The sequence below is a fragment of the Dermochelys coriacea genome, chromosome 14, assembly GCF_009764565.3.
Source record: "Dermochelys coriacea isolate rDerCor1 chromosome 14, rDerCor1.pri.v4, whole genome shotgun sequence".
NCBI classification, from domain to species: Eukaryota; Metazoa; Chordata; order Testudines; family Dermochelyidae; genus Dermochelys; species Dermochelys coriacea.
Genome location: NC_050081.1, coordinates 29,099,008 through 29,125,755, shown reverse-complemented (window position 1 = coordinate 29,125,755; position 26,748 = coordinate 29,099,008). Strand labels below are relative to the sequence as shown.

General features: G+C 46.6%; 2 long non-coding RNA genes across 3 annotated transcripts; both read left to right on the top strand.

Moving 5' to 3' along the window:
- Window positions 1-13,366: 13,366 nt before the first annotated feature.
- LOC122456650 lies at window positions 13,367-26,026 on the top strand. 2 transcript variants are annotated; one of them, XR_006275635.1, is made up of 2 exons: window positions 13,367-14,322; window positions 23,922-26,026. It is a non-coding gene; the product is annotated as an uncharacterized LOC122456650 (long non-coding RNA). The 2 variants fall into 2 exon arrangements; XR_006275634.1 differs by having other exon boundaries at window positions 23,919-26,026.
- Window positions 14,708-16,681, top strand: LOC122456662. Its single transcript, XR_006275652.1, has 2 exons — window positions 14,708-15,355; window positions 16,038-16,681. It is a non-coding gene; the product is annotated as an uncharacterized LOC122456662 (long non-coding RNA).
- Window positions 26,027-26,748: the final 722 nt, after the last annotated feature.

Here is a 26,748-nt window from a genome sequence, read left to right as displayed (position 1 = left end):
TAGAGGTTTGGGCCAAAAGAAATTGGATGAGGTTTAACAAGGACAAATGCAGAGTACTGCACTTAGGATGGAAGAATCCCATGCACCACTACAGGTTGGGGACTCAGTGGCTAAACGGCAGTTGTGCAGAAAAGAACCTGGGGATTACAGTGGATGAGAAGCTGGATATGAGTCAACAATGTGCCCTTGTTGCCAAGAAGGCTAACTGTATATTGGGCTGGATTAGTAGGAGGATTACCAGCAGATCGAGGGAAGTGATTATTCCACAGAGGTTTTGAAGGCCTGGCTTGACAAAGCCCTGGCTGGGATGATTTAGTTGGGTTGGCCCTTCTTTGAGCAGGGGGTCAGACTAGATGACCTCCTGAGGTCTTTTCCAACCCTAATCTTTTATGATTCTATGAGCCCCCTGCCAGCCACTGAATGTCTCACCAGCAGTCCTTTTGCTTTGTAACTAAATTCACTGATGTGAACAGGCCATCACTCCGGTGGAATCAGCTGAGCTGGGCAGATTTACACCGATGGGTATCTGGTCATTTGGTTTGTAATCACCCCCGCAGGGATGTAAAACAAAGGCATTGTGTTCATTACACCCCAGCTCTAGGGCCAGTTCCCTCTGGTGGCTCCCGGGGCTGTCTCCACCTCCTTACCAGCCCTCACAGCCCTGCCCATCACTTCTCTGCCACCCACCATGACTGCCTTGGTAGGTCCATGCCCAGCTGTGAGAGCACCCCCCACATGCCAGTTCCCTGCCTGGCATGCCCGTTCTCCTTAGGGGCAGCCTGGACACCCAGCAGTGTCTTTCTCTCCCCCCCCCCCCCAATACAGCAGGTGGGGATGAGGAGACTCTAGGAGACACAGGGGGTAACTTTAGGGCTGTGGATTGTTCCCTCTGGGACCACAATATACATAGCTGCAGGGCTGGTGGGTCCGGGTCCCGGTCCCGCAGCAGTGGCAGGTTCCTTTAGGGCTTGGTGAGCCTCTGTCTGGTTCATTTGTGCAGGAGGTTTCTGTCGAGGCAGGAGAGAAGGAATCTGACAAGGTCCCCCCTATGTGCTGTTTCTGTCCCCTGGGGAACCCTAGGGGGGGAACTATGTTCCCAGTGGTCACTAGAGGGCCCTGGCTAGCGCGGGGTGGCAGCGGCTGCTGCTCCTGCTCCTCTCTGCCTTTAACTCTTTGTCCACGCAGGAGATCTGAAATTTAACTTTTTGGGTTGTGATCTTGGGCTGCTGCCGCCTCCATTGTGAGCCGGGAGCCCAGGCTGAGCTGCTGCCACTCCCCAGCGGGGTGTGTGCGGGGAGAACCCTTCCGTTGCACTTCTCTGTACCCAGATGGAGAGACGTTTTCCAGGGGCTGGAGGCAGCCCCATGCTCTGCTGACACCAGCCTCTGAGCCAAGTGACTCTGCACCAATGGCCCCTCCTCGCCCCAGCTCTGCTCCCGGAAGGGCGGGAGTCTGCGAGTCCCAGAGCTGCTGCCCTCCCTGACTTCCTCCCCCCAATGCCCTGCTACCAGGCCAGGGACAGAGTCTTCCAGCCTGAGGGGAAGGGGGACAGGAGAGAGATGGGGGCGGTGGTGGTGTCAGGGTTCCCTCCCCACTCTGAACTCTGGGGTACAAATGTGGGGACCCACATGAAAGACCCTCCTAAGCTTATTTCTACCAGCTTAGGTTAAAAAGTTCCCCAAGGCACAAGTTCTTCCTTGTCCTTGGACGATATCACTGCCACCACCAAGTGAGTTAGACAAAGATTTAGTAAAGGACCACTTGGAGTTCCTGTTGCCCCAAAATATCCCCCCAAGCCCCTTCACCCCCTTTCCTGGGGAGGCTTGAGAATAATATACCAACCAAATAGATAAACAAGATGAGCACAGACCGGATCCTTGGGTTTTTAGGACACTAAAAACCCATTTGGTTTTTAAAAACAGAACTTTATAATAAAGAAAAAAAGTAAAAGCAGCACCTCTGTAAAATGAGGATGGAATGTAATTTTACAAGGTAATAAGATTTAAAACACAGAGGATTCCCTTCTAGGCAAAACTTGAAAGTTATCAAAAAAAAACCCTCCTTAGCATAGGGAAAATTCACAAACTAAAACAAAAGATAAGCTAATGCATTTCCTTGCTATTGCTTACAATTTTTGTAATCTTGGATGCTTATTTCAAATAGGGTTTTAGGAGATGGGTTTTCCTGCCCTGGTCCCCCTTTGTCCCGAGAAAACAAAGAGAGCACAAACAAAAACTGCCCCTCCCCACTCTCCAGATTTGAAAGTATCTTCTTTCCCCTTTGGGTCAGGTGCCAGCCAGGTTATTTGAGCTTCTTAACCCTTACAGGTAAAGGAGGGATTTTTATGCTACCCTTAGCTGTATGTTTGACACCCCCCCTCCAAATCACAGATGGTGCTGGACAGCCTGTGCCACGCTGGCTGTGACTTCTTCCTGGAGCTCTAGGAGAAAACAGTTAATAAGACACATGCACCTCTAGATATACTATTGATTATATAAAAATGAACAATATTTCCCACACTTCAAGGACTATTTTAACCAGTTGATTCTAGGAAACTTTTACGGGAGAGTGCATCAGCCACTTTGTTAGAAACTCCTGAAATGTGTTGTATTTCAAAATCTTAGAGAGCTGAACTCCCCCAAGGAAGTTTTTTGTTGTTGTCCTTGACAGTATGAAGCCACTTCAGCGCAGCATGGTCGGTTTGCAGGTGGAAACACCATCCCCAAACGTATGGGCATAGCTTTTCTGGAGCATACACAATGGTGTAACATTCCTTTTTGGTGATTGACCAGTGGCTTTCCCTCTCAAAGTTTTTTTGCTGAGAAACACGATAGGATGGAATTCTTGATCTGGTCCTTCCTGCATTAAAACGGCTCCCACGCCAGACTCAGATGCATCTGTAACTAGGAAAGGTTTGTCAAAGTCTGGGGCCCTTAGCACATGGTCAGACATGAGTGTTGCTTTAAGCTGGTTAAAGGCCTTTTGACACTCTTCGGTCCACTGAACTGCATTTGGCTGTTTCTCTTTAGTTAGGTCTGTCAATGCGGTGGCAATTTGGCTGTAGTGCAGTATAAATAGCCTGTAATATCCAGCCAAGCCTAAGAAGGATTGGACCTGTTTCTTTGACTTTGCTATCCAAAGGTGGCCTGTCCCATTCACTTTGTCCTGTAGAGGATTGATAGTTCTTTGACCCACCTGGTGTCCAAGGTAATTTACTCTGTTTAGGCCTATTTGACGCTTTTTAGCCTTAAGTTAGTCCTGTCTCCCTTGTGCGCTCAAAGACTTTTTGTAGATGTTCCAGGTGTTCTGCCCATGAATCAGAAAAGATGGTCACATCAAGGTAGGTGACTGCAGATTGTCTCCTAGCAGGATTGGGAGAATCTACAAGCTTCTGGAAGGTGGTGAGTGCATTTCACCCCAAAAGGGAACACATTAAATTCATACAGCCCTACATGGATAATGAAGGCTGACCTTTCCTTAGCAGATTCATCTAGTGGTACCTGCCAGTACCCCTTGGTTAAGTCCAAGGTAGAGATGAACTGGGCCCATCCCAGTTTCTCTAATAATTCATCTGTGCGTGGCATTGGATAGTTGTCTGGGTGTTTAGCTTACACACAAAAGTGTATTTTCCCATCCAGTTTGGGAACTAGAATCACTGGAGATGCCCATGCACTGTTAGAGGGGCGGATTACCCCCATCTTTAGTATGTCCTGGATCTCCCATTCTATAGTAGTTTTGGCTTGAGGAGACCCCTGGAAAGGTTGGGCTCTAATTGGGCGAGCATTACCTGTGTCAATGGAGTGGTACGCCCGTTTGGTTCGACCTGGAGTGGCTGAGAACATCGGCGTGAAGCTAGAGCACAGCTCCTTGATCTGCTGTCACTGCATACATCCGAGACTCATTGAGAGGTTCACCTCTTCCACGCTACTGTCACTTCATAGTAGACACCTTCAGGCCACTCAGCGTCATCTCCTCCCTGGGCTGTAAACTGACAAACTTTTAATTCTCTGGAATAAAAAGGCTTTAGAAAATTAACATGGTACACTTTAGGTTTGAGGTGGGGAATGCTATGAGATAGTTAACTGCTCCCAGGTGCTCTTGGACCGTAAATGGCCCATCCCACACCACTTCTATCTTATAGGCCTGGACTGCCTTCAAGTCCATGACCCCTGATCCCCTACTTTGAAGGAACGCTTTCTGGCATGTTTATCATACCAGGTCTTTTGCTCTTCCTGAGCATCTTTTAGGTTTTCTCTAGCTAGGGCTAAAGAGTCTCAGAGGGTGTTTTGCAGGTTGTTTACAAAGTCCAGAATATTAGTTCCTGGAGAAGACGTAAACCCCTCCCATTGTTGCTTCACCAACTGTAATGGCCCCTTAACCTTGTGGCCATACACAAGTTCAAATGGTGAAAACCTTAAACTGGTATGTGGTACAGCCCTGTAGGCAAGGAGCAACTGCTGCAACACAAAGTCCCAATCATGCTCATTTACATATCATGGCCCTCAAAGTTCCATTAAACTTCTCCACCGGGTCATTTGTTTGATGGTGGTAAGGGGTGGCAACCAAGTGGTTCACCCCATGAGCTTCCCACAGGCTTTTCATGGTCCCTGCCAGGAAATTATTCCCAAATCTGTAAGGATGTCTGAGGGCCAACCTACCCTGGCAAAAATGTCCGTTAATGCCTTGCACGCACTTTTAGCCCTGGTGTTGCTTAGAGCTAATGCTTCCACCCATCGGGTGGCAAAATCCATGAAAGTCATTATGTACTGCTTTCCTCTGCATGTCTTTTTTGGGAAAGGACCCAGAATATCCACAGCTACTCGCTGAAATAGAACCTCAATTATGGGGAGTGGCTGGAGAGGGGCTTTGACCTGGTCTTGGGGTTTTCCCACTCTTTGGCACACCTCACAAGACTGGACATAGGTAGAAACATCCTTGCCCATTCCCTCCCAGTGGAATGGCTTCCCCAAATGGTCTTTGGTCCTGTTCACCCCAGCATGGCCACTAAGATGATTGTGGGCTAAGCTCAAGAGTTTTACCCAGTACTTAGTTGGAACTGCCAACTGTCTCTGAGAATGCCAGTCTTCCTGGTGCCCACCAGAAAGAGTTTACTTGTATAAAATTCCTCTTTCTACAACAACCCAGGATTGATTAGAAGAGTAGAGAGACAGTGGGTTGCTCCGTGCCATGGTCCAAACTCGCTGGAGGCTTTCATCTGCTTCCTGCTCTGCCTGGAACTGTTCCCTTGATGCTGGAGACATCAGTTCCTCTCTGCATTGTGGACCTGGGCTTGGTCCCTCTGGAAGCGATGTTGGTGATGGAGCTGTTTCCATTGACTGTGAACCGCTCTCTGATGGTGCACTATGTTGTATTTCAGGCTCCGGCTGAACCTCTTGCACAGGCTTAGCTGCTGCTGCCGGGGCAGGCTCAGTAGTGTCCTTTGGCGTTGGAGTTGTAGATGGGTTGCAAGCGCTGGATTCAGTGCTGGCAATGGTTCTGGTGCTGGTTGCTCCACCAGTTTCGGTTCTGGGACTGGCTCTGGCTGGGTCTACTACTGCTGTTGCAGACATTGGCCTGGGATCCAGTTCTACCACCTCAGTTTGGGGCTCTGGTAGAAGGCTCAAGAACAGGGATAGGTGTGAAGGCTTGCTTAGCCTGGCTGCGGGTGACCATTCCCACCCTCTTGGCTAGCTTCACATGGTTAGCCAAGTCTTGCCGCAACAGCATGGCAATGGGATAATCAGCATAGACTGCAAAAGTCCACATTCCTGAGCAGCCCTTGTACTGGACACGCAACTTGGCTGTAGACAAGTTTAAAGAGTTCGACTTGAAGGGTTGAATCTTCACTTGGGCCTCTGGGTTGATGAATTTGGGGTCCACTAAGGACTGGTGGAGAGCTTACACCTGTGCTCCAGTGTCCCTCCATGCAATAACCTTCTTCCCACCCACACTCAAAGTTTCCCTTCGCTCTCGGGGTATCTGGGAGGCATCTGGGCCTAGGGACCTTTGGTGTGATTCCGGTGTAATGAACTGCAATCTGTTGGGGTTCTTGGGGCTGTTACATTTAAAACATTGCCCAGCTTACTGGTCACTGGGGCAAGGTGGGTTGCTGGAGACTGGTGGGGTGGGAAGATATGGTGTTTGGGATTTTCCTTGGGATGTAGGTGGGGCCTGGGGCTGCCCCCAGTGGTAAGGTGTTGCCCCTTCTGATAGCCACTCTAACTGCTACTAGCTTTTTTTCTTTTCCACCACTTCCACCCATTTGGTTTCATAGATTCATAGATACTAAGGTCAGAAGGGACCATTCTGATCATCTAGTCCGACCTCCTGCACAGCGCAGGCCATAGAATCTCACCCACCCACTCCTATGAAAAACCTCACCTATGTCTGAGCTATTGAAGTCCTTAAATCATGGTTTAAAGACTTCAAGGAGCAGAGAAGCCTCCCTCAAGTCAACCATGCCCCATGCTACAGAGGAAGGCGAAAAACCTCCAGGGCCTCTCCAATCTGCCCTGGAGGAAGATTCCTTCCCGACCCCAAATATGGCAATCAGCTAAACCCTGAGCATATGGGCAAGATTGACCAGCCAGATACTACAGAAAATTCTTTCCTGGGTAACTCAGATCCCATCTATCTAATATCCCATCTCAGGGGATTAGTCCTATTTACCCTGAATATTTAAAGATCAATTACTTACCAAAATCCCATTATCCCATCATACCGTCTCCTCCATAAACTTATCAAGTAGAATCTTAAAACCAGATAGATCTTTTGCCCCCACTGTTTCCCTTGGAAGGCTATTCCAAAACTTCACTCCTCTGATGGTTAGAAACCTTTGTCTGATTTCAAGTCTAAACTTGAAGTATAAACGTGGCCAGTTTATACACATTTGTTCTTGTGTCCACATTGGTGCTGAGCTGAAATAATTCCTCTCCCTCTCCTGTATTTATCCCTCTGATATATTTATAGAGAGCAATCATATCTCCCCTCAACCTTCTTTTAGTTAGGCTAAACAAGCCAAGCTCCTTAAGTCTCCTTTCAGAAGACAAGTTTTCCGTTCCTCGGATCATCCTAGTAGCCCTTCTCTGTACCTGCTCCAGTTTGAATTCATCCTTTTTAAACATGGGAGACCAGAACTGCACACAGTATTCTAGGTGAGGTCTCACCAGTGCCTTGTATAATGGTACTAAAACCTCCTTATCCCTACTGGAAATGCCTCTCCTGATGCATCCCAAAACCGCATTAGCTTTTTTCACAGCCGTATCACATTGGCAGCTCATAGTCATCCTATGATCAACCAATACTCCAAGGTCCTTCTCCTCTTCCGTTACTTCTAATTGATGCGTCCCCAACTTGTAACTAAAATTCTTGTTATTAATCCCTAAATGCATAACCTTACACTTCTCACTATTAAATTTCATCCTATTACTATTACTCCAGTTTACAAGGTCATCCAGATCCTCCTGTATAATATCCCAATCCTTCTCTGAATTGGCAATACCTCCCAGCTTTGTATCATCTGCAAACTTTATTAGCACACTCCCACTTTTTGTGCCAAGGTCAGTAATTAATAAAAAGATTAAATAAGATTGGTCCCAAAACCGATCCCTGAGGAACTCCACTGGTAACCTCCCTCCAGCCTGACAGTTCGCCTTTCAGTAGGACTCGTTGCAGTCTCCCCTTTAACCAATTCCTTATCCACCTTTTGATGTTCATATTGATCCCCATCTTCTCCAATTTAACTTATTATTCCCCATGTGGCACGGTATCAAATGCCTTACTGAAATCTAGGTAAATTAGATCCACTGCATTTCCTTTATCTAAAAAATCTGTTACTTTTTCAAAAAAGGAGATTAGGTTGGTTTGGCACGATCTGCCTTTTGTAAAACCATGTTGTATTTTGTCCCATTTACCATTGACCATCTCCCATGCCTCAATTACAGTTTTGGGCTTCCCATCTAGGATGTACCTTTCTAGTTCCTCAGGAACACCCCTTAGAACTGCTCCATTTGCATTAGAAAGGACAGATCTTCCAGAGATTTAATACTTGCTCCTGATATCCAGACATCCCAATTTTTTTTTTACAATCTGGTAGGCGTGTCGAGGAAAATGCCACATCTGGTTTCATTAGGGCTCTGAACCGCCGACAGGCATGCTCGGGTGTTGGCCCCATTCTAATTCTGGCCTTTAAAAAAAAAAAAAAGTTTGTAGCTGTTCATGTGTTCCTTAGGCATTTCAGCTGCTACCTCTAAGGGTCCACTGAGCTGTAGCCTCAGCTCCACCATATACTGGTCTGTGGAGATGCTGTACCCAAGGCATGCCCTTTCAAAATTTTCTAAGAAGGCCTCTGTATCATCACCTACCTTGTATGTGGGGAATTTTTTGGAATGGGGAGCAGTACCTGGAGAAGGATTGTTAGGGTTATTTGGTAGACCCAGCTTAGCCCTTTTCAGATCTAAGCGCTTCAGCTCTAACTCTGTATCCAAATGTTTTGCCTCTGCCTCGAAGCATTTTGTCTCCATTTCCATCTCCAAGTGTTTTGCCTGTTTCTCCTCCTCCACTTCCAACTCCAAGCGCTTTAAGGCCATTTGTCATTCATGTTCTTTCTGTCTCTTCAGCTTCCAATCTGGCTAATTCTAGTTTCTTTTTGACCTCACTTTCCATCATCCTAGCCTCCCTGCACTTAGCTTAGCCTAACCCAAGAGCTAGAAAGAAGGGGGAGACCAAAAAAACCCCAAACAGCTTGTGAATTCCCTTAACTTAACTCCTCTGCCTCCAGGCAAAGGGGAAAAAAAACTCCAGCTGCTCTCAGTTTCAAAACAAAACTAAAAATACCTCCCTGGTTTTTCAATCAGCCAAAAGAAAAAAAATTTTCTTTTAAAAGCCTGAGCTCTGTGCTTCTGGTTCAAAATGATCCCACCGCACTGCCACTATGTCAGGGTTCCCTCCCCACTCTGGAATCTGGGATGCAGAGGTGGGGACCCACATGGAAGACCCCCTAAGCTTATTTCTACCAGCTTAGGTTAAAAACTTCCCCAAGGCACAAGTTCTTCCTTGTCCTTGGACAGTATCGTTGCCACCACCAAGTGAGTTAGACAAAGATTCAGGAAAAGGACCACTTGGAGTTCCTGTTTCCCCAAAACATCCCCCCCAAGCCCCTTCACCCTCTTTCCTGGGGAGGCTTGAGAATAATATGCCAACCAAATAGGTAAACAAGATGAGCATAGACCACACCCTTGGATTTTTAGGATACTAAAAACCAATTTGGTTCTTAAAAACAGAATTTTATTATAAAGAAAAGTAAAAGAAGCACCTCTGTAAAATGAGGATGAAAGATAATTTTACAGGATAATAAGATTTAAAACAGAGGATTCCCCTCTAGGCAAAACTTCAAAGTTATAAAAAAAAAAAAATAAACCTCCTTCTTAGCATAGGGAAAATTCACAAGCTAAAACAAAAGATAAGCTAACACATTTCCTTGCTATTACTTACAATTTTTGTAATCTTGGATGCTTATTTTAAATAGGGTTTTAGGAGATGGTTTTTCCTGTCCTGGTACCTCTCTGGCCTGAGAGAACAAAGAAAGCACAAACAACGCCCCCCCCCAGATTTGAAAGTATCTTCTTTCCCGATTGGTCCTTCTGGTCAGGTGCCAACCAGGTTATTTGAGCTTCTTAACCCCTTACAAGTAAAAGAGGGATTTTATGCTACCCTTAGCTGTATGGATATGACAGGGAGAGACTGGAAGGGCAGCAGGAGCAATAAATGGGGAGGGAGCGTTCTCGGTTCCCAGACCCGTTCCCTGCAGCACCCTGGAGCAGATTGGCTTTCCTGGGAAAAGGTGAGGGGCAAGGAGAGGTAAAGCCAGTGCCTACTACTTGTGCTGCTGTGGGAATGAGTTGCCTTGGGGATAGTATCGGGGGATCCCCTGAAGCAGCTGCATGGATTCTGCTCTTTGACTGCACAACTTCAGCCTGAAGGGACCAGTTCCTTTGCTTATAACATGCTCAGAATTACTAGATGGACCTTGGATCTGATCCAGTCTGGCAAATTTTCTGTACATCTTTAAGGTTGACAATTTCTGTCGATGGGTGAATTTGTTTTAGAAACTTTTCAGTAAACAATACTTAGCCTGTTTTTGAGAGAGGGCTGAATGGGGGGGGGGGGGGAATGTAAGCAAAATTTCATCACTTTAAAAAGTTTTCAGATTTTCAATAGCTCTAATGTTAAACATTTTGGCTGTAAACTTTATATGTGACAGATATGGACTTACTAAGTCAGACATTCTTCTCTCTATAGACTGAAAAAAAAATTGTGTTGAGGTATCTGTGTGTAGGGTAGCACTTGAATAAATCTACCTTCTGTATACATACGGATTCCTCCCCATTTGACAAGGGTTGTTTACTCACTTAGGGCTTGTCTACACTTAAACTGCAGCTGAATTACAGCAGTGAAGACATTACTTATGCCAATGGGCATAGATACTCCACCTCCCTGCCTTACCAAGTGTGTGGGGTCGGGGGTCAGTGCTAACAAGCCAATTCAATTAAGGAGGAAGTGGGCTATCAACAGTTGACAAGAAGGGGTGGAAATCACTTTCATAATGCTAATCAGGCCAATGTAAACAAGGTGGCCCATTTCAAATGGCCTACATTTAGTAAGGAAACTCCCATCTTTTCAAGGTGCTGTGTATTTATACCTCCCTACTATATGTTTCACTCCATGCATCTGATGAAGGGGGTTTTAGCCCACAAAAGCTTATGCCCAAATAAATTTGTTAGTCTCTAAGGTGCCACAAGGACTCCTCATTGCTTTTGCTGATACAGACTAACATGGCTACCACTCTGAAACCTGTAGCGCTTAGAATAATAGAATATCAGGGTTGGAAGGGACCACAGGAGGTCATCTAGTCCAAGCCCCAACTAAATCATCCCAGCCAGGGCTTTGTCAAGCCTGACCTTAAACCTCTAAGGAAGGAGATTCTACCACCTCCCTAGGTAACGCATTTCAATGCTTCACCATCCTCCTAGCGAAAAAGTTTTTCCTACTATCCAACCTAAACCTCCCACGCTACAACCTGAGACCATTACTCCTCGTTCTGTCATCTGCTACCACTGAGAACAGTCTAGATCCATCCTCTTCGGAACCCCCTTTCAGATAGTTGAAAGCAGCTATCAAATCCCTCCTCATTCTTCTCTTCCGCAGACTAAACAATCCCAGTTCCCTCAGCCTCTCCTCATAAGTCATGTGTTCCAGTCCCCTAATCATTTTTGTTGCCCTCTACTGGATGTTTTCCAATTTTTTCACATCCTTCTTGTAATGTGGAGCCCAAAACTGGACACAGTACTTCAGATGAGGCCTCACCAATGCTGAATAGAGGGGAATGATCACATCCCTCGATCTGCTGGCAGTGCTCCTACTAATGCAGCCCAATATGCCATTAGCCTTCTTGGCAACAAGGGCACACTGTTGACTCATATCCAGCTTCTTGTCCACTATAACCCATAGGTCCTTTTCTGTAGAACTGCTGCCGAGCCATTCGGTCCCTAGTCTGTAGCGGTACATAGGATTCTTCCGTCCTAAGTGCAGGACTCTGCACTTGTCGTTGTTGAACCTCATCAGATTTCTTTTGGCCCAATCCTCTAATTTCTCTAGATCCCTCTGTATCCTATCCTATCCCTACCCCCCAGCATGTCTATCTCTCCTCCCAGTTTAGTGTCATCTGCAAACTTGCTGAGGGTGCAATCCACACCATCCTTCAGATCATTAATGAAGATATTGAACAAAACCAGCCCCAGGACCAACCCTTGGGGCACTCCACTTGATACCTGCTGCCAGCTAGACATGGAGCCATTGATCACTATCTGTTAAGCCTGACAATCTAGCCAGCTTTCTATCCACCTTATAGTCCATTCATCCAGCCCACACTTCTTTAACTTGCTTGCAAGAATACTGTGGGAGACTGTGTCAAAAGCTTTGCTAAAGTCAAGGAATAACACGTCCATTGCTTTCCCCTCATCCACAGAACCAGTTATCTCGTCATAGAAGGCAATTATGTTAGTCAGATATGACTTGCCCTTAATGACTGACTGTTCCTGATCACTTTCCTCTCCTCTAAGTGCTTCAGAATTGATTCCTTGAGGACCTGCTCCATGATTTTTCCAGGGCCTGAGGTGAGGCTGACCGGCCTGTAGTTCCCCGGATCTTCCTTCTTCCCTTTTTTTTAAAGATGGCCATTACATTAGCCTTTTTCCAGTCATCTAGGACCTCCCCCGATCGCCATGAGTTTTCAAAGATAATGGCCAATGGCTCTGCAATCACATCTGCCAACTCCTTTAGCACTTTCGGATGCAGCGCATCTGGCCCCATGGACATGTGCTTGTCCAGCTTTTCTAAATAGTCCCGAACCACTTCTTTGTCCACAGAGGGCTGGTCACCTCCTCCCCATGCTGTGCTGTCCAGTGCAGTAGTCGGGGAGCTGACCTTGTTCATGAAGACAGAGGCAAAAAACATTGAGTACATTAGTTTTTTCCACATCCTGTCACTAGATTGCCTCCTTCATTCAGTAAGGGGCCCACGCTTTCCTTGACTTTCTTCTTGTTGCTAACATACCTGAAGAAACCCTTGTTGTTACTCTTAACATCTCTTTCTAGCTGCAACTCCAAGTGTGGTGTGGCTTTCCTGATTTCACTCCTGCATGCCTGAACAATATTTTTATACTCTTCCCTGGTCATTTGTCCAATCTTCCACTTCTTTCTTTTTTGTGTTTTTGTGTCTTCAGTGTAGACACAACATATGCCAATGGGCATGGTTCTTCTGTCGGTGTAGGTACTCCTCCCTTCACGAGAGGCAGTAGGTAGGTCAACAAGAATTCTTCCATTGACCTAGTGCTGCATGCCCGGGGCTAGGTCAGTTTAAGTACATCATTTGTCAGGGTGTGGATATTTCACACCCTAGAGGGCCATAGCTGTGCCAATGTAAATTCTTGGTATAGACCAGCCCTTGTATCTGAGCCCGCAAAGGCCTGGTCTACACTAGGATTTTACATCTGTATGGCTACGTCTCTTGAGTGTGAAAAATCCCCACCCCTGCAAAATGTAGCTGTGCCAACCTAACCCTTGGTGTAGACAGCATTAGGTCAACTGACTCTCACTCCCATTGGCATGAATAGTGTCTACACTGAAGTGCTACAGGGGCACAGCTGCAGCTTTTGAAGTGTAGATGTAACACCGACAGATCCCAGTCATCGGTGGGATCAAACCTGGGACCTCTGAAGCTAAATGCATGAGCCTCTATTGCATAGGCTAAAAGCCATATGCTTGTTAGCTAAGGCTGTAGAGCAGACTCATTAATCTCTCTAAGTGGTCTTGGTGCCACTAGATGGGACAGAACCCCACACCCAGGAGGTATGTGGGTTACATAGACAAGCCCCTTAGGCTATGTCTACACTAGCATTTTTGTTGTTAGAACTTTTGTTGATCAAATATGTGGAAACCTCCTCTTCCACACTGCCCCCCTCCAGGACGGACATAAGTTTCACTGACACAAGCACCCGTGTGGATAGCGCTATGTCAGCAAAAGACGCTTTCCAACCATCATAGCTACTGCAGCTTGTTAGGGGTGGTTTAATTATGCCGGTGGGAGACCTTAAAGTGATATCACTACAGTGGCACAGCTATACCGCTATAAGATCTGTAGTGTAAACATAGCCTTATATGCTTGTCTTTGCCATCTGTGTGGTCCCCTTGACTTGACTGAATCTGTTTCAGTGGAGCTGGTTCTGTGCTGTAATTTAGTGACTATAACCAGGATTTTTAAATACAGGAGCCTAACGTTAACTTTCTAAATCCCCTGTCAGGCTGCTGAATAAAGGCCTGATGATAGCAGTGCTGAATACTCACAACCAAACCCCAAGGATGCAAACTCAGCATTTTTGGAACTCCAACTACTTATTGAGAGACCTGAATGTGGGTTTGGGACCTAATTTTAGGTTGCTCTTTATGGAAAAACTTGGCTGAATCATTTCCCCAGCATGGCAGAGTTTAGAGCGTCTATGTGCAGGGAAAGAACTTGGGGGGAATTGGAGTGTGAAATGGACCAAAGCCCCAGTCTCCTTCTCCCTTCTCACCTTGACAGGCTGAAGAATAATGGTCCAGATCATCCCATACCCCAGAGGGATGGGAAAAGGAAGTGCTTGCAGCAGAGCTCCTGATCCTTGAGGAAGAGGCTGTGTAAGAGGAACAGTGGGCTTTGCTGGACCCGGGTCAGAGAGCCCTCTACAGGGATGAATGCAGGAGAATTATAAGACTGTGACCTCGCTAGGTAAGAGATTTCTGTCCCCTCGGGTATGAGAAGCTGTGGAGTCTGAAGCTTCTGTGCAGGGTTCCTTGTGGGTTTCCTGGATTTCAGGGGGATCAGCCTCTCTAATCCCCAGAATCCATGTGTCCCCTCCACATCCCTCCCATGGGACAGGAGACTAAGGGCATGGCTACACTTGCAAGTTAGAGCACATTAAAGCAGCCCTGGGCACCCTGACTAATGATGCATCCACACTGGCAAGGCACATAGAGTGCCTGGACTCCATGGCTGGAGTGCTCCTGGTAATCCACCTCGATGAGAAGCTTGCTGCTCCCTGGCTGGAGTGCTGTGGTGCCAGTGTGGATGCCCTGGTCTATTAATTCACTCTGATCAGCCTCCAGAAGTGTCCCACAATGCCTATTTCTAGCCACTCTGGTCATCACTTTGAACTCTACTGCCCTGCCATCAGGTGACCAACCGTCAGACCGGCCCTTTAAATTCTCTGGGAGTTTTGAAAATCCCCTTCTTGTTTGCTCAGCAAGGCACGGAGTGCTCTGTGACTCTTTCCAGGTGACCACGCCTCCACCAACCATGTGATCCCCAGTATGGAGCAATCCTGGACCTCATCAGTGTTTGGGGGAAGGAAGCTGTCCAGTCCCAGCTGCACTCCAGCCATAGGAATTGCAATACCTTCGGGCAGATGTCAAGGGACATGATGGAAAAGGGCCATAAATGGGACACACTGCAGTGCAGGGTTAAAGTTAAGGACCTGTGGAATACCTATCACAAAGGCCATGAGGCAAACCGTCACTCTGGTGCTGCCCCCGTGACCTGCCGTTTCTACAAAGAGCTGGACGCAATACTTGGAGGCGACCCTACCTTCACTCTGAAGACCATCATGGACACTTCAGAGCCCAGTGAGGGTGCTGAGGAGGAGGGAGACAGCCCTGCATCCCTAGATGCATGCAGCCAGGAGCTGCTCTCAAGCCAGGAGGAAGGTAGCCAGTAGCAGCGGCTGGTGCTTGGGGAAGAACAAAAATACCAGAGGAGGTGCCTGGTAAGCGGCTTTTATTTTGGGAAGGAAGTTGTTCGGTGCGGACTCTTGGGGCAAGGAGGATTGGGACTGCATGCATGCCTAGTTGCGGAATAGGGTGTTTGATGTGCTCTCTCACATCACGATAATTGGTCTCAGTGATCTCTTCAAAGGTCTCATGCAGAAGCTGGGCAATCCGCTTGGGCAGGTTTCTTGACAGACCTACTGTGCTCCTTGTCCCAGTAAGGCTAACATGTCCATGCCACTGTGTGCCGTGAGGGGCGGGGAGGGGGGGGGCATTGCTGCACACAGGCAAGCTGCTGCATATGGGCCACATCGGAAGCTGCATTGTAGTAGAAGACCCTCCCTTGCTTCCCAGGTCACCCTCAGCAGCGAGATGTCTTTCAGGACAAACTCCTGTGGAAAATGTGAGGACAGCGTTCAGTGTAGTGGCCCTCTGCAGCTGTTGGCTCTCCCCAAGGCACAGAACCACAGAGGACAGTACGGCCATGAAACAATCGGTCCCCCATGCCCCTGTGCTTACTCACCATTTTGGAGCTCCTGTGGGTTATGTGCGATCGCTTTGGGATGGGCAATTTCTGCTATTGTGTAGACTGTGCTTGTCTACTTTAAGTACGGCCGAATCATTGCTCTGTCTGGTGTGAATGATGCTGCTTCTGTTAAGTGCTGCATTTTGGCTTTACAGATGTAACCTTGAGATTTCAGCCATCCTTGTTATCACTGGCTGAAAGACTCCAAAGAATCGGGGAAGCGGCCATGTAGAAGCAAAGAGGACGTGCTGCATGAAGTAATGCAGCAGTCCCTTAATGAAAATCAAGAAGTGCAGGATGGCAGGAGAGTGAAAGGAGGGTCTGCTAGCAGAATGTGGATTGCTGGCACTAAAGCACGGAGCGGCTGCTAAGTATTATGGAGCACCAAGCAGACTCGATACAGGCACTTATAGCAATGCAGACGGAGCACTTCCGTGCTGGCCCCCTCACCCCCACCCCTCTGCAGCCCTTGTCCCAAAACTCTTTCCCTTGTGCCCCTATGTCACCTCCAACCCACTTTCCCCTACATCTGGGTTCTTATTACCACCAGCTGCCTCTAACACCCGTAGCTTCACCACCCAGCCCTGCAAATTACCCACTGCACTCAACTCCCATCACCGTGCATTTTAGCCAGCCAGAAGTGCAGCACTCATTGCACAGCACTCCAACCAGGAAGGCTGAGTATGATAACAGGACACATGCAAATCTGTGAGTGTACCGTTCCCCACCTGACCCCCTTGCCCTTTCTGTTTCCTAAGCCGTTGTTTTTCTTTTCAATAAATGGCTTTTTTGGCTTTGACAACATTCTTTACTATGGAAAGCACCAGGCTCTGCAAGTCAGTGTAGCAAACACAGATTCCTGCTAATACTGGAACTACTGCACTTCGCTCTCATGTAGGGCCCCAAACATTACTGGTGGTTTTCAGCCTCAACTTGCTCCCTCAAGGCATCCTTAATCCTTGCAGCCCCATGCTGGGCCCCTCTAATAGCCCTGCTTTCTGGCTGTTCAAATTCAGCCTCCAGGTGTTGAACCTCCAAGGTCCATGCCTGAGTGAATCATTCACCCTTCCCTTCTCAAATGTTACGGAGGGTACAGCACACGGATATAACCATGGGGATGTTGTCATTGGCCAGGTCCAGCTTCCCATACAGACAGCACCAGCGGCCCTTTAAATGGCCAAAAGCACACTCCACAGTCATTTTGCCCTGACTCAACCTGTTGTTGAACTGCTCCTTGCTGCTGTCAAGGCTCCCTGTGTAGGGTTTCATGAGCCATGGCATTAAAGGGTAAGCGAGTCTCCAAGGATCACAATGGGCATTTCAACTTCCCCTACAGTGATCTACTGGTCTGGGAGGAAAGTCCCAGCTTGCAGCTTCCTCAACAGGCCTGTGTTCCAAATGATGCGTGCATCAAGCACCTTTCTGGACCAGCATTAATGTCAGTAAAATGCCCATGGTGATCCACAAGTGCCTGGAGAACCATAGAGAAATACCCCTTCCAATTAACATCCTCGGAGGCTAGGTGGGCTGGTGCCAGAATTGGAATATGTGTCCCATCTGTCACCCCTCCGGAGTTAGGGAAACCCATTTGTGCAAAGCCAGCCACAATGTCATGCACGTAACCCAGAGTCCCAGTTCTTCTGAGCAGGATGCAATTAGTGGCCCTGCAAACTTGCAACAACACGATTCCAATGGTTGACTTTCCCATTCCAAACTGGTTAGTGACCGATCGGTAGCTGTCTGGAGTTGCCAGCTTCCAGATTGTAATAGCCACCTGCTTCTCCACCAGCAGGGCAGCTCTCAATCTCATGTCCTTGCGCTGCAGGGTGAGGGCAAGCTCAGCACACAGTCCCATGAAAGTGACTTTTCTCATCTGAAAATTCTGCAGCCACTGCTCGTCATCCCAGACTTGCATGACAGTGTGATTCCCACCACTTAGTGCTTGTTTCCCGAGCCCAGAAGCGGCGTTCCACTGTGGTGAGCATTTCCGTGAATGCCACAAGCAATCTCATGTCATATGCATTATGCGAGTCAACATCATCGTTGGACTCCTCACTGTCAGTTTGTAGCTTAAGGAGTAATTTGACTGCCGTTCGTGATGTGCTGGCGAGACCCATCAGCATATTCCTCAGCAGTTCAGGATCCATTCCTGCAGACCAAAAGGGAAGACAGTACAAAAAACATTGAAAGATGGTGTTAAATGTGGACAGAAGCACAGGGATTGCTGGGATGCAAAGCGATGCAACATGGGGCGTTGGGACAGGACCCAGAATGCGCCTCCCCCCTCAAGCCACAGCACCAGAATGGGAAGAGGTGCTCTGTGGGATAGCTGCCCATAATGCATCACTCCCAATACCTCTGCAAGTGCCGCAAATGTGGCCACGTCAGTGCGCTTGCAGCTGACAGTATGAACACACTGTAGCACTTTCCCTACTGCGCTTTCTGAGGGCTGGTTTAACTCACAGCACTCTACATCTGCACGTGTAGCCATGCCCTAAGGGATGTAACGATAGCATAGAGCGTTTCCACCAGATGTGCTGCAGCTGTATTGGTACAGCTGCAGCACTGTACGTATAGACATGGCCTAAGGGCTGGTCCACATTAGAAAATTAGATCAACCCAGCTACGCTGCTCAGGGGTGTGAAAAATTCACACTTCTGAGTGACGTAGTTAAGCCAGCCTAAATCCCCAGTAGACAGGGCTACTGTAGTGATTCAGTGTAGACGTTTAATACAATGATGGGAGGGGTTCTCCCTTCACTATAGTAAATCCAACTCCCCAAGAGGCAGCAGCTAAATCTGTGGAAGATTTCTTCTGTCAACCTAGTGCTGTCTGCTTGGGGATTTAGGTCAGCATAACTGCATTGCTCGGGGGGTGGGGGGGAGAGGAGGGATTGTGCATTTTTCACATCTGCGAGTGAAGTAGCTGTGTCAATCTAAGTAACATATTCCTGTTCTGGCCTGTGTTGTGGAGGCCGATGGGTGGGTGGGGGCACGTGTGTGTGTAGGGGGTGGATTCAGAGGTTGTAATCTGTGGTGGAAACTTACTTGCAAACCAGATACCTAGAGAGTGTAGCAACCTGCTCAGTTCCCACAGGGAATAAATTAGGACTGTTCCCTAGGCAGTGGTTGAATCCTTGATCAACAGAACTGTAAGCATAAGCCCTACCTAAGACAAAAGGTGCATGTGAACCCAACCAGAAGCATCTGGCTGAGTATTGTTTTGGGTAGGGGAGTGTGTAGGAAGAAAAATCATAAGAACAGGGTGAAGTCAGGTCAACACCTAAAACTTAGGTCTCCCTAGCTACATTGCTCAAGGATGAGAAAAATGTCATGCATTGTGTGATGTAATTATGTTGACCTAACCCTCACTGTAGAAGAATTCTTCCATCGACCCCAACCCTAACTCATGCATCTCTCCAAGAGGTGGTATACCTACATTGATGGAAAAACCCCTTGTGTCAATGTAGGAAATGTCTACACTACAACAGCATACCTGCTGCACTGTAGCTGTTCTGCTGTAATGTGGACATACCCAGAGAGGAAGAGGCAGCCTGAAGGAGCAGATGAAAGCATGGTGGCTGACCTGGAAGACACCTGGGAAGAGGTTTTTGGGTCAGGGGTGTAGGTTCAAAGTGTGTTTTTGGTGTTGTGAGCAAAAGAATCTGCTTTCTGCTATTTGATTCCCTCTGCATCTTGAGATACAGTGTAGAATCATAGAATATCAGGTTGTAAGGGACCTCAGGAGGTCATCTAGTCCAACCCCCTGCTCAAAGCAGGACCAATCCCCAACTAAATCATCCCAGCCAGGGCTTTGTCAAGCCTGACCTTAAAAACTTCTAAGGAAGAAGATTTCACCACCTTCCTAGGTAACCCATTCCAGTGTTTCACCACCCTCCTATTGAAAAAGTTTTTCCTAATATCCAACCTAAACCTCCCACACTGCAACTTGAGACCATTACTCCTCATTCTGTAATGTGCTACTACTGAGAATAGTTTAGATCCATCCTCTTCGGAACCCCCTTTCAGATAGTTGAAAGCAGCTATCAAATACCCCCTCATTCTTCTCTTCTACAGACTAAACAATCCCAGTTCCCTCAGCTTCTCCTCATAAGTCATGTGTTCCAGTCCCCTAATCATTTTTGTTGCCCTCCGCTGGACGTTTTCCAATTTTTTCACATCCTTCTTGTAGTGTGGGGCCCAAAACTGGACACAGTACTTCAGATGAGGCCTCACCAATGCTGAATAGAGGGGAATGATCACATCCCTCGATCTGCTGGCAATGCTCCTACTAATGCAGCCCAATATGCCATTAGCCTTCTTGGCAACAAGGGCACACTGTTGACTCATATCCAGCTTCTTGTCCACTATAACCCATAGGTCCTTTTCTGCAGAACTGCTGCCGAGTCATTCGGTCCCTAGTCTGTAGCGGTACATAGGATTCTTCCGTCCTAAGTGCAGGACTCTGCACTTGTCGTTGTTGAACCTCATCAGATTTCTTTTGGCCCAATCCTCTAATTTCTCTAGATCCCTCTGTATCCTATCCTATCCCTACCCCCCAGCATGTCTATCTCTCCTCCCAGTTTAGTGTCATCTGCAAACTTGCTGAGGGTGCAATCCACACCATCCTCCAGATCATTATGAAGATATTAAACAAAACCAGCCCCAGGACCAACCCTTGGGGCACTCCACTTGATACCGGCTACCAACTAGACATGGAGCCATTGATCACTATCCGTTAAGCCCGACAATCTAGCCAGCTTTCTATCCACCTTATAGTCCATTCATCCAGCCCACACTTCAACTTGCTTGCAAGAATACTGTTGGAGACTGTGTCAAAAGCTTTGCTAAAGTCAAGGAATAACACGTCCACTGCTTTCCCCTCACCCACAGAACCAGTTATCTCGTCATAGAAGGCAATTATGTTAGTCAGGCATGACTTGCCCTTAGTGAATCCATGCTGACTGTTCCTGATCACTTTCCTGTCCTCTAAGTGCTTCAGAATTGATTCCTTGAGGACCTGCTCCATGATTTTTCCAGGGCTTGAGGTGAGGCCGACTGGCCTGTAGTTCCCCGGATCTTCCTCCTTCCCTTTTTTAAAGATGGGCACTACATTAGCCTTTTTCCAGTTGTCTGGGACCTCCCCTGATCGCCATGAGTTTTCAAAGATAATGGCCAATGGCTCTGCAATCACATCCGCCAACTTCTTTAGCACTCTTCGTACATTCTTTGTAAATAAACAAACTGCATCAAAGGAATACCTGTCGCCAATTTCTGCTCCCAGCTGGAACACCCACAGGGCCACAAACTTTGATTAGCCATTTGGGTCAAAAGTGGCAAAATACCTTAAGGGACACCATGATTAAGATCAAGTAAAATAATCACAATTATTAAGCATGACTGTTTTTATTAAAGAAAAGAAAACCTTAAACAAACAACACAAATGACCAAATATAAACGATGAACTGGTTACATATATTACACACTCTACTGTGTCTCTCTCTGTGGAGAACTTTTAAAAAAGATTATATCCTTGTGTCTCCCGGAATACATGGTCTAACCACTCAGTGATTAACAGGAGAAACTGTTCATATTTTAAGTTACAACAGCATTTTCAGATCCCAATACAATCTTTACAGGAGTTTTAAATCTAATCCCCTGGCAGTGTCTTAGTTAACTTTCTCTCACCAATCCATGTGGAAGTCTTGGAGAGTTTTTCTTTGGGTTGGCTTCTTCATGAGTCTTCTGTTTTTCTTACCTGTCTGTGGCAACTTGCTTGGAGATGGGCACAGGATGAGATGTGGAGTGCTTGCTGTCTTAGCAGGGTAGCAGAGGGTTGTGCTCACTTCAGAGTTTATTTATACTCTTCTCTTTCCTATTTCCATGAAATTATAGAAAAACTTGCTTCAGGCTTGTTTAGTTTCAAAGCTGCTACTGTCACTCTTTCATGGGCTCTATGCCTTCGGAGTTGGCTTAGGTGATCCCTTCAGCTCCTGAATATGCAATCAGCCTAATGAGCGTGCAACATTTCTTACATTGCCTTTGCCCTTCTTGTGGCAGGAAAGCATCTGATAACTTTAAAAGTTACTTTTAAAACTTTCTTTTTATTCTGTGCATTTTCTGAGATATTCTTTCAATTTTATTAGAGTTTGACAGGAAATGAACTTTTATTTTCAAAAAGTTCAAACACTCCCATTCCTTGTAGAAAGTTTTGTAGTTCTCAAAACTGTCTTTTTCAATTCATGCATCCAATGAAGTGAGCTGTAGCTCACAAAAGCTTATGCTCAAATAAATTTGTTAGTCTCTAAGGTGCCACAAGTACTCCTTTTCTTTTTGCGAATACAGACTAACACGGCGGCTACTCTGAAACCATTTTTCAATTCAATAACTCTTACAAAGCCTTTAACTTAAATAATTAAAAAGTTGTTGACTCTTACAACAGCTTGTCTTCCAGGGTTGGGTGAAGGTTTGCCTGTGCACTGCCAATAATTAATTCTCCATTAATATAAATATCTTAAATGGCTTCTTACATTAATAAAATTAATTTAGCATCAAATCACTTTGCTATATTTGTGCATGAGACATCTTACCACTCATAGAACAATGATATCAGACAGTTTTCATATGAACATTTGCATTTAGATTCAAAATGTTTGCAAATATTCATCTCTCTTAAGCATTTGAGAAACAATAAAGATTTTCACTTTTTAAGTGGAAACATGATTTGGAAGTAACCAATGTAATCCGTAAAATATTTCCCACCATACATTTTTTCCATATTTAAAGAATGAAGACGTTAGTGTGTTTACAAAAGAAATCAATTTCAGTAAGGATATTTCTAGAATTCTTTGTGTGGGTTTAACTGAAGTTTTTCTTTGTAAACATGATGGCTATAAAAGACTCACTTTTATGACTTGGTTTAGTGGTGTGATAGCACATCTTAAGCATTACTTATTTTTGAGGTTTTCTGAATGAAAACATCCTCACATTCTTTTTCACATCCAGGACTCTTTCTCAGCCATACATATCTAATAAAATCTCTTTTCTGGTGATAAAGATCATATCTATACCACACTGGCATCTTGTACAAGAGGGATTTGTTCTGTTTCTTCATGAAACACTCTGATGGGTTTGGCTGCTTTTTGACCAAATGGTTTCTAGATTTACAACCTACCATTTGTAGGATATTGTAATTACAGACTCTTAACAAATATTCTACACAAAGCAGGAATCACAATAACTAACACACATACATCTTTCAAAGCATGGTAGAAAATAAAATAGTGTATAGAACAGGGGTGGGCAAACTTTTTGGCCCGAGGGCCACATTGGGGGGTGAAACTGTATGGAGGGCCAGGTAGGGAAGGCTGTGCCTCCCCAAACAGCCTGGCCCCACCCCCTATCCGACCCCTCCCACTTCCCACCCCTTGACTGCCCCCCTCAGAAACCCCCACCCATCATAGAATATCAGGGTTGGAAGGGACCTCAGGAGGTCATCTAGTCCAACCCCCTGCTCAAAGCAGGACCAATCCCCAATTTTTGCCCCAGATCCCTAAATGGCCCCCTCAAGGATTGAGCTCACAAGCCTGGGTTTAGCAGGCCAATGCTCAAACCACTGAGCTATCCCTCCCCCCTGCTCCTTGTCCTCGGACCGCACCCTCCTGGGACCCCCGACCCCATCCCCAGAACCTCTGCCCTATCCAACCGCCCCGTTCCCTGTCCCAACCGCCCCCCCACCCCCGCCGAACCTCCACCTCATCCAACCACTCCCTGTCCCCTGACTGCCCCCTGGGACCCCCTGCCCCTTATCCAACCCCCCGGCCCCGGTACGCTTACCATGCTGCTCAGAGCAGCATGTCTGGCAGCCAGCTGCACCACCCATGTGGTGGCGTGGCTATGGGGGAGAGGAGACAGCAGGGGAGTGGCCGCATTTGAGGGATTCATCTCCTAATATTTCAGTCTCCCCATCAGCTATTTTGGTTGGTTCCCTACCCTCAATATACTGACTGACTCCTGTCTGGTTTCCCTCTGTCCCAGCAGGTGACTAGACAGTGAGTGAAAAGGAGGAGGAAAACTCTCAGCAGGAATGTCCTGAGCCAGTGGAACCACACAGAGGGTGGTCTCAGGAAGAGGTGAAGAGAACTTTTCTCAGAGTCCTGAGCAGCAAGAAGCCCATGAGTCTGCAGGCCAGAGAAGCAGCCAGAGAAGATACAGTGTAAATCCTCTCAAAGGAGCAGAGGATCCTCCCAAAGGAACAAGAAAATCAAAGAAGCTGTTCAACAGAGAATCCCCACTGGAGAGGGACCCTACACATGCGGAGACTGTGGAAGAAGCTTCCCTTGGAAATCCGTTCCTCTTACTCATCAGAGAATCCATACAGGAGAAAAACCCTACAAGTGCCCTGACTGCGAGAAATGCTTCAGGCAGCATGGAAATCTCATTGCACATCCACACAGAAGAGAAATTCTACACATGCAGTGACTGAGGGTAAAGCTTCAGTCTCAGCTCAGACCTCACAAAACATCAGAGAAACCACATGGGAGGAAAACCCTACACCTGCTGTGAGTGCGGGAAAAGCTTCAGACTCCGCTCCCACCTCCCACCACATCAGGGAATCCACAGTGGGGAGACCCTATAAGTGTCCTAAGTGTGATAAAAGCTTCAAATGTAGCTCATCAGTTATCAGACGCGAGAGAATTCACACAGAGGAGAAGCCCTATAAATACCCCAACTGCGGGAAAAGCTTCAGCCAGAGCTGGTACCTTATTACCCATCACAGAAGCCACACAGGAGTGAAGCCCACACATGCTCCCTGTGTGGGAAAAGCTTCCACCAGAACTCGCACCTTATTTCACACCAGAGAACTCACATGGGGGAGAACGCCTATAAATGCCACCAGTGTGAGAAAAGCTTCAATCAGAAGTGGAACCTTATTAAGTGGACAAGTGGAACCTTGTCTATTGATAAGTGAGTTCTTACCAAACAGAATACTATCAAACTAAACTTCCTTTTACATCCTCTAGGCTCTTCCCTTTCTCTGGAGGTGATAGATCGGATCACCTTTCTAACAGCCCCAGACTGCCTTATTTCAATGTGACTAGTTTGGAATGTGAGGATGTGACCATTCGCGTCCCAGCTTATGACTGGTTCTGCTGCTTAGCCAAAGGCCTTCGCCTAAGCAGAGGGCCTCAGACTGTCACAGTAAGAGAAGGCCCTTACGCCGGCAGACAGTGATTTTGTTTGTTTCTTTTATACCTCTATAACTAGCTAAGTGATAAGAATACACCTACATTCTTAGAGTATAGGCCTTTACAGACAGGCCTGAATATCTGTATCCTAACAGCCTTTGCTAATGCAACCTAAAATTGACTTCCTTTTTTTGCAACAGAGTTGCACTGTTGACTCATGCTGGGGATGTGATCCACAATTCCCAGACCCTTCTCAGCAGTGCTGCTGCCAAGCCAGTTATTCCCCATTCAGTATTTATTTTTTCTTCCTCCACTGTAGCACCTTACCTTTGTCTATGCTGAATTTCATCCTGAGGTTCTGCCATCATGGCTGTTCCTCCCTGTTCTGCAGTGCTATCCCAACCCGCCAGCCAGTGCTAGTTGGCAGAGACTCGAAGCAGTAGTCCCCTCAGGAAACTGTCATGTAAAAGTAACTGCTCTATTTCATTCTTCTCTGCCATATTGCCGTGGCTGTCTCCCACCCATCTGAAGCGGTCCAGCTGCATGACTGCCAGTACATACAGAACAGCCTGTTCATATTAGGGACTGTCAGGACCATGGCCTCAACAGTAGCTTCCTCATGCTGCCTTACTGCAGTTTGAAAATGCCACTGGTGAGGAACAAAAAAAATGGATGAATTATAGGATGCCAGAAGAGGAATCCTAGGAGTTTGTTAATTTGACCCCAAGTCCCAGTTGGTTGTGGTATGTATCCCACAATGCACCATGAAAAAAATTCCACAATGCAGAGAGCGCAGTGGTGGAACATTGTGTCCTGGGGTATCTGCTCAGGATGCTGCACGGTTATTTTGACTAAAGTGAAGAGCAACAATTCAGAACGGAAGCAGCTAAAAGTGGCATATACAGAGAAAAGTGGATGCACTCTTTCATAATAGCTATACTGATACAGTTAGAGCAGGCCTGTCTGTAAAGGCCTATACTCTAAGAATGTAGGTGTATTCTTATCACTTAGCTAGTTATAGAGGTATAAAAGAAACAAACAAAATCACTGTCTGCCGGCGTAAGGGCCTTCTCTTACTGTGACAGTCTGAGGCCCTCTGCTTAGGCGAAGGCCTTTGGCTAAGCAGCAGAACCAGTCATAAGCTGGGACGCGAATGGTCACATCCTCACATTCCAAACTAGTCACATTGAAATAAGGCAGTCTGGGGCTGTTAGAAAGGTGATCCGATCTATCACCTCCAGAGAAAGGGAAGAGCCTAGAGGATGTAAAAGGAAGTTTAGTTTGATAGTATTCTGTTCGGTAAGAACTCACTTATCAATAGACACAGCTGGGAAACCCTTATGTCTTTATAGACGTAGTTGTGAAATCCTCACTTCTGTATTATTTTGTCATTATAGTTCCCACTTTGCTATTGTTTATTTGCATGGTCTCTGTCTGCTTCTATAATTGTTTCTGTCTGCTGTATATTTAAGTTTGCTGGGTGTAAACTAATTAAGGTGGTGGGATATAATTGGTTACATAATCATATTACAATATGTTAGGATTGGTTAGTTAAATTTCAGGAAAATGATTGGTATAAGGTATAGCTTAGTAGAACTCAGGTTTTACTATATAGTCTGCAGTCAATTAGGAAGTAAGGGGGAAGGGATGGGAATAGGGAATGGGGGTGGGGAAATTGG